The sequence below is a fragment of the Leptodactylus fuscus genome, chromosome 1 (assembly GCF_031893055.1).
Source record: "Leptodactylus fuscus isolate aLepFus1 chromosome 1, aLepFus1.hap2, whole genome shotgun sequence".
NCBI lineage: Eukaryota > Metazoa > Chordata > Amphibia > Anura > Leptodactylidae > Leptodactylus > Leptodactylus fuscus.
The window spans coordinates 21,022,743-21,031,206 of NC_134265.1; positions in this window are offsets into that span (position 1 = coordinate 21,022,743).

The window sequence follows — 8,464 nt, forward strand, 5'->3', positions numbered from 1 at the left end:
TCCTCCATCTCTCTTCGTTCCCATTGACTCTAATGTAAATAATTTGAGGGACGCTTTCTTCTGTCATGTTTGTTGGATTTTCTCTTAAAAAGCATGAGTGAATGCCGATGGACACCAGAGGAGACTCCGTCTGCATTCTACAATGAACATCCGCTACTCTCATCCTAGACAGAGAGCCGGACCACTACTACAGAGTCTACACTGCTGGACCCCATTGACTTTAATGGTGTCTGGCGGTTCCAAACTGTAAGTCCTTTTTCTCCACCGATTTTTGGTGGTTTCATTGGTCTCCGACACAGATGTCAACTCGGTCTTAAAACGGATGGTCCAAAAATAGAACAAGTCCTGTCCTATTTTTGTCTGTTCGCACAGATCCGTCAATGGACTCAAGTCTATGAGACACCCAAATTGGACGTGAAAAATGGACTGTTCTGTCAGTATTTACCTACGTTTTTCTTGATAGTGTGAATATGGCCTTACCTTGTAGTGACACTTAAATCCCTTTTTATAAGTTACATTTCATAAGAAGATATTGAAGCCGGATCCTCGGGAAGCTTTCAAGCACTTATTGTAATTTCTAGCCGTGACTTGGGGGTCACTTAGGACTTTTACATTACAGATGGAGATTATGCAGCTAGGTCTGCGGCTTCTGCTGTGTTGCAGAATTTGCCTAAAAGCTTGGTTTTAAGGAAAAAAACAAAACAATGTTTTCTTTGAATTTGTGGTCACGCTGGAGTGTTCATTCATTCCCCATGGAGGAAGTACGTAACCACCATAGCGCTACCGCATGGAAGAGATAAGAACTTGTATATGCCATGGAATATAGGTGATATACAATGAGGTCAAATGGAAGGGTCGGGGGGTTGTGGGTCAAAGCACTTGGAAATGCCCCATCCTAGGAGGTGAAGCATGTCTGTTTGATCGACTAGATCACTTATTCTCACACAGGTTACAGATATTGCCTTTGCTGCAATGTTCATTTCCTAACGGTTTCCTCGACTTGTGATTAGTAACGTTCCTATTGATCCTATTATACGACACTATAGGAAGTACAGAGATTAGTGTCACTCTTTTGTCCTTTTTTAAAGGGATTGTGTCTGCAAACCCCACGATATAACACCGGCAGATAGGCGGCCTGAGTTATACTGTGTTTTTCCCTTGTGATTTGCAGCCTCTATTGCCGAGATATCACTATTTCTTCCAGTATGCATATTAACATGCGCAATGGCAACGCCCTTGTTGCTCCAAAGACATCATTTGCATATTGACAAAATATCTTGGCAATAGAGGCAGTGATTCACAAGAGGAAGACACCATTATATAGCTTAGGGTTACCTGAATCAATCTGCATGGTTGGGGTGATTTGGTGGTTCACATTAATGACTCCCTTTAGGGTAGACAGCGATTCTTCTTCTATAGAGATGAGTGAACACTATTTGAAACTGCCATTTCGAATAGCACGCACCCATAGGAATGAATGGACGCATGGGGTTAAGCAGCCGGCCGCCGGCAAAGTCTGCGTGCCGGCCGCTTCCATTCATTCCTATGGGAGCGTGCTATTCGAAACGGCAGTTTCGAATAGTGTTCGCTCATCTCTACTCTTCTACTTATAGAGGACCTTTTATCAATTCCAGTTTTAGCATCTATTAATAGTGTTAAATATCTTGTATTTGCCGGTGAGACTTGTGTCCACTGTTAAATATCCGGACCTGGCCTTGTCCACGATAGGAAGAAGTCAGCTTGTTATAAATCAGTGTAGAGGTTTATTAATATCTTGAAGGAAAACACAGGAACAGGGAAAATGTCCAAATAATACAAATATCAGTCAATTGTCAATAGCTTACATCTTCAGAGAAGTTAAATCATCTGGATATCTTGTAGTTACAGCTTGGTTCATGCTTGTCATCTGGTTGGTGGACTTGGGATATTCACGACATCTTGTCCAGGATGACAGAGAGGGATGGCAGACAGACCTGCCATAGATTCCCCATGGATCCCCCTCATGGATGACGACGACGACGTGTGTGTCTGTCACTCATTTATATTCATGAGAGTGGGTGTTACCTTCCATGTTACAGCTATGTAGGGAGATTTCTAAAATGGTGTACTCTAACCGCACCCATGCACCCAAAATATAAGACTATGATGTCAGTAGAGTGTTAACCCCATGTCTGCTAGAGAATATTGTAAATATATAATATTTAACAAATAGGCTAAGTGCCACTGATTCCAGCACAGTTGGAATTTTCTCTGTAGCCTCTGCCATACCTGAGCAACAAGTGCAGTTAGTTTTGGTGCCTGATGTGTTATTTAACCTCTGTAATGTCAAAAGGGCGGGGGCGTGACTAAGAGCTCCAATCAGAGGCTCAGAATTACACCCCATTAATGCCACAAAAGGTTTTTTAATAGGAGCCGAAACATAGCTCTACATCTACTGTACAATGCAGAAATTGTTATTATTTTACAGATGTGCAAATTAAAGGGATTCTATCATTAAAATCACATTTTTTTCTCGATCACACGTAGGAATAGCCTTAAGAAAGGCTATTCTTCTCCTACCTTTAGATGTCTTCTCCGGGCCGCTATATAATCCAGTTTTCGTCGGTATGCAAATGAGTTCTCTCGCAGCACTGGTGGCGGTCCTCAGTACTCAAACAGCACTGGGGGCGTCCCCAATGCTGCAAGAGAACTCTCTAGCGCCACCTCCATCTTCTTCTGGAACGGCCTCTCTGCGCATCTTCTTCCAGAGCTGGGTTTCAATCTTCTAGGCCTTGGGCAGAGCAGACTGCGCATGCCCGCGGCCACAAGAACATGGCTGCTTACACAGTCTGCTCTGCCTGAGGCCTAGAAGATTGAACCCCAGCTCCGGAAGAAGACGCGCAGAGAGGCCATTCCTGAAGAAGATGGAGGCGGCGCTGGAGAGTTTTTTTTTTTTTTTTTTTTTTTCTTTTTTTTTTTTTAATGTAGATTGTGAGCTCACCTTATCAGTATGTCTTTATGGAATGGGAGGAAATCCATGCAAATACGGTGAGAACATACAAACTCCTTGCAGATGTTGTTCCTGGCAAGATTCAAACCCAGGTCTCCATTGCTGCAAGGCTGCAGTGCTAACCACTGAGCCACTGTGTTGCCCCTATGGCGCTGGAGGTTTCTCTCGCAGCATTGAGGACGCCCCCAGTGCTGCAAGGGAACTCATTTGCATACAGACGAACGATTTCTACCGAACGGCGGCGCAGGTAGGTAGGAGAAGAATGGTGTTTCTTAAGGCTACTCCTACGTGTGATCGAGAAAAAAAATGTGATTTTAATGATAGAATCCCTTTAATCTGCTAGTGCCCCGGGGGCGGACCTAATTTGTGAGCTGGTGACGTGGACAGAAGACAATAATGTGTTGGGCAGAGTACCAGTACCTGTAGGCATATCAGGCCCCACCCCCGATGCACTTGCAGGCCGATTTAGTGGATTAAATAATTTCTTCATCAGTTTGTAGTCACGCCCGTATGTTTCTTCTCCTCTTACAGACCTCTACACGGCACCGTTGTTGGTTTGGGACTGATTTTGGACCTGGTAGACCACTTTAGGAGGAGCCTAATAGTAAGCTGTAGGTAGATCTGCACAGTAGGGATCTATAATCTATCTATGACCTTGTGCTTTGCCTAATTCTCTCTATATCAGCCCCACGTTCCAGTCTGGTGTGTCGTGTCTCTGTATGGTAAGGATTCATAATTAACTTCAGACACAACAATTTGTGGTTTTTCTCAAAAAAATGGCCAAATTCCAAGATTTCTCATTGATTAATAATCCCCTGTGTGTGTTGGATGGGGGTGCAATGCTAGTTGTTTATTTTTGAAGCTATTGTTAAAGGGATTTTTTTGAGAATTTAAAGAAGTTGTATCTAAAATGTAATGTCAGTTTAAAGGGATTTTTCTGGACTTTTTAATTGTTGACCTATTGTTAGAATAGGACATCAGAAGATCTGTGGGGGTCCGACACCCAGGAACACAGCAGCGACCCTTCTTGGACACCACTCCTCCTTCACAAGTCATGTGATGTCATGTTTATCAGTCCTGATTGTCTTCAGCTGCAATTCCAGCCACAGCCACTATACAATGTATGGCGCTGCCCCAGTTAAGATGTGACAAAGCTTCAACGTTTTCCTGACCGGTGTTGGACTCCCACTGAACTGTAAATGATGATCTAAGGTCATCACTTATTAAAGGGGTTGTCCAGGATTCAGCCCCTGTATCGATCAGCTGTACAGAGCCGAATCCGGGGCCCATCCTATATACAGAGCCAGAAGCAGAAAGTTCCGTCCCCAGTATAGTGGTCGTATGCATGTCAGGCCCTGTATTGTGTATAGGACGGTTGCTGGAAGCGGCTCTGTGCAGCTGATTGGTCTGGGGGACCCAACCGATCAGGTATTTATGACCTACTTGCCTCTGTCCATGACTTCGTCTGTGGGTTGTTGGTGTCGATGATCCACCTATATTCAGCAAATTGCTGCCATCGATGGTTTGCCTGCTCTGGCATTTCGGCAGCTCTCAAGCTGTCCTGATGCTGAACTTGTTCCTGACACCTTGCCTGTGATTATTCCAGCATCTCAGCAGTTTGCTGGGACGCCATATAATGAGTGTGTTGTTGGCGTTGATGATCTGCCTGCTCCGGTGTTTCGACAGCTGTCAAGCTGGCCTGCTGCTGAATTCGTTCATGGCGCTGTGCCCATGATTGTCCCGGCATCTCAGCAGCTCGCTGGGACGTCATATAATGAGTGTGTTGTTGGTGGCGATGATCCCCCTCAGCTCCGCTTGAGGAGAATTCTGTGACTTCTGGCTTCCTTCATAGCTCTCGTTAGCGACAAAATAGATTTTCTTTTTCCCGGCATGTTTAAAATTGAGAAACTGCCAATTTGAATTAAAGGTGTTTTCCCATCCAGTGTGTCAGCACTGGAGCAGATAATATGCAAATGCTTGTACACAATCCATTGAGGGTTATCTGTGTGTTTACATAGAGAGATAACAGACCTGGCTTTGTCAGAACCTGAGATAAGCTGCTGCCAAGAGCAGTGTAATATAGTATGTGAACATAAGTTCATAACAGTCGTGAAGCCATGTCATTTACCAGGATAAAAAGTAGCCTATGTGTTAATCGAGTTTGCAATCTATATGCCAAATTTCATCCAAATCCATTCAGCCGTTTTTGTGTGATTGAGAATCAAACATCCAAACACACAAACTGGATCCTGTGGAAGATTAACGCTGGACAACCCCTTTAAGCCGGCTAATGCCACATGTAGCAAAAATACAGCTAGAAAACGCTGCAGAAAAAACGAAAAATGAACATGCTGTGTTTTTTTTCTGCAATGTGTGGGTGAGATTAAGAAAGCCTATCTCCATAACACTGCACCATAGGGGGCTCGGCACAGCGGCACTCAGGGTGCCTCCACATTTGCAGGGGTCTGTGTGCCCGGCTGTCTAGTTCCTGCGATCTCTTCTGTATTCTCTCGCTTTGGTTCCGCTTCCAATAATGAATGTATTCTTCTAGCCAGACCTGGCGTTTTCTGTGTTGTCCATCACGGGATGCAGCCGATGTCTAGCCGGGGGCTCGGGGGGCCGGCGATGTGTGGGGGTTACAGAAGGACAGAGCACGTTACACACTACTTAGTCTCGCTGTTTGTGTAAACTTTTATTTTAGAAGTTACATTGGATGTCGGGAGTGGAAATTTCCGCTCATCGGGGACGACTGAAAATATTTATATAATGAATCTTTTTATTATGTCGGATTTGGAGAAGTTTCAAGGCCATAAAGTTAATTTTGCCTAAATGTGAGATAACCTTCATGTTGATCGATGTGTCGGCCAAGGTGGGTGCCCGAGGAAGGGTAAGGGGTTCTGCTCCGAGATACTAGAATTAATCCTCCGTTGCTTTGCCAAGTTTTGCAGCTCTCGGCAGAATCACAAATCTGTCAGGAGCTGCGGCTCGGCCATGACTCATTAGCCAGGCTGCCGTCATTATTTAGCGGGGATATCCAAGGGATACAACATTTGGCCAGTCCGGATGACACACACCCCAACTATGGGAACTTGTGTTTCCAATCCGCAGCGGAAAAGGTGACATTTTGTGTATAGGTATACTAAGGGCAGCAAGTCCACAGAAGAAACTCTACGGACCTACTGTGGAAAAATGCTACGGGAAAAAAAAAGCAGTGCATTTCCGCCAGCGTTTTTATGGCTGCGGCTCGCTACCTGGGGCCTACATTTTGCAGGACTTGCACATTGATGCCTTATACATAGGACGGGGCATCAAGATGTGATTGGTGGGGGTCTGACACCTGGGACCACCACAGATCAGTTGATTGAAGAGGCTACAACATTTGGATGAACCCCTCTTCACGGAATACAAAGCACAGCGCCATACATTGTATAGTGGCTGTGCTTGGTATTGCAGCTCAGCCTCATTCATTTGAATGGAACTGAGCTGCTGCTGCACCATGTGACCAATAAATGTGACGTCATCGGCACAGGGAAGGGGCATCCTCTGCAGCTGTTCTATGGTGGTCCTAGGTGTCTGACCTCCACTGATCCCTATATATATATATATATATATATATATATATATATATATATATATATATATATATATATATATATATATACATACACACCTCTATAGTGTCTTGTCTTCCAGCTTTCCTAGAAGCACACATATCGACGGATGGGATTGTACTGCTTCATATCTAGGCAATTCTGCCAATCAGGAATTTTGAAAAGCTGGGTGACCGTCCCTTTTAGAACTGTTATAATGACAGTGCTAGTGATCACCCAGCTTTCCCAGGAGCTAATATAACTAATAAACAGCAGATGAGGACTTATTAATGGCTGGGAGCTTTAGCTTTCCTTCCTTTCTGCCTTCCATTGTGAAGTCCAAGAGAACAAGCCAAGTGACTGACCACTTTGTCATGCCGCTGATGCGTTATACGATCCGCTGTCCTAAATCTCGGCCTCCGTGGCAATGATTAGTCACCTCTACCAGTAGGAGGCAGGAAAGTAAAATTCCATATGGATCCGAATAATAATCCAGTAAACAGCAAGAAGTATTATTCCGACCTGATAGACGGAGCCAAGACACGGCTGAACTAACGCTGATCTATCTGACCTAATCTTATAATTGCTGCCATTTTTTCCTTATTATCCGGTGTGTACGTCTTATGTTCATTTGTCTCGTAATTATAGTCATTGGGGGGGGGGATTTATTAACTGACCTACACCAGAAAACTGGACACGTCTTTGGCGCGTGCTCCTGATTTGTGCCACTTTGTTGGTTTACTGCTTGTGCGCCACTTTTTGGGACCTTTGGCAGAACATGGATGGGATCTAGGTGGGCCGGGACAAAGCGCCTTAGCCCATCAGATTATCTATAATTTGGAAAACTGGTGTAGGTTACAAGTGAAATCTACGCCAGTACTTGGCACCGCGGCAGTGGACCTCCCAGGATACTCCAGAATTATTAAAGCGATTTTCAATAGCGATGACCTATCCTTGGGATAGGTGAGGTCCGAAACTGTAGTAACCTGATTTACCGAAAAATAATTGTGGTTGTAGAACCGTTACCAAATCTGTCAATATATGGCAGGAAACTTGATTGATATTTATTAACATTTATTTATTGATTTTTGTATTTTATTTTATTTTTTTTGTTTTATTTATTGATAGTGTTTAGTTGCGGCAGGAACGTAGCGAAAAAAAATGACATCCACACACTGCGGAAAAATACGCACAACGGACACGTTGCGATTTCTAAAAGTGTGCGGTTTTGGAAATTGCAGAATGTCAATTACTAGAGATGAGCGAACACCGTTCGGATCAGCCGATCCGAACAGCACGCTCCCATAGAAATGAATGGAAGCACCTGGCACGTACACTTTGCCGGCGGCCGGTTGCTTAACTCCCCTCGTGCCGGCCGCTTCCATTCACTTCTATGGGAGCGTGCTGTGAGCGTGCTGTTCGAAACGGCTGTTCCGAACAGTGTTCGCTCATCTCTATCAATTACAACTATGGAAGCGCCGGCGGTTTCCCTATTGGTAAAATGGAAGCCGAAAGTCCTCAGAGGAAACTTTCTGTGAAAAGCACTGCGGGAAAAAGTGAAGCGTTACCGTCTCGGTTTTTCAAGCGGCGCTGTTTTGCTGCGACCCGTTACGTGGGGCTTTAGCCTAACATGGTAAAAAAGGCATGTTAGAGACATGTCTACCTTTGAGGTGAACATCATACTCCATATTGCATATAGTGTTTGACACTGGTGAAAGCTCCATCTTCCCCGACCCTACACTGTCACCGCTTCGGACTGACGTGTCCTTGTATTTTATTGGGGAACCTAAGCTTTGTTTTGCACGGCCGTCCATATCGTGAATGGTTCTTCCTTTAATCATCGTCTGTCTTTTCCCATTTTCATGGAAATGTTTAGAAACCACTT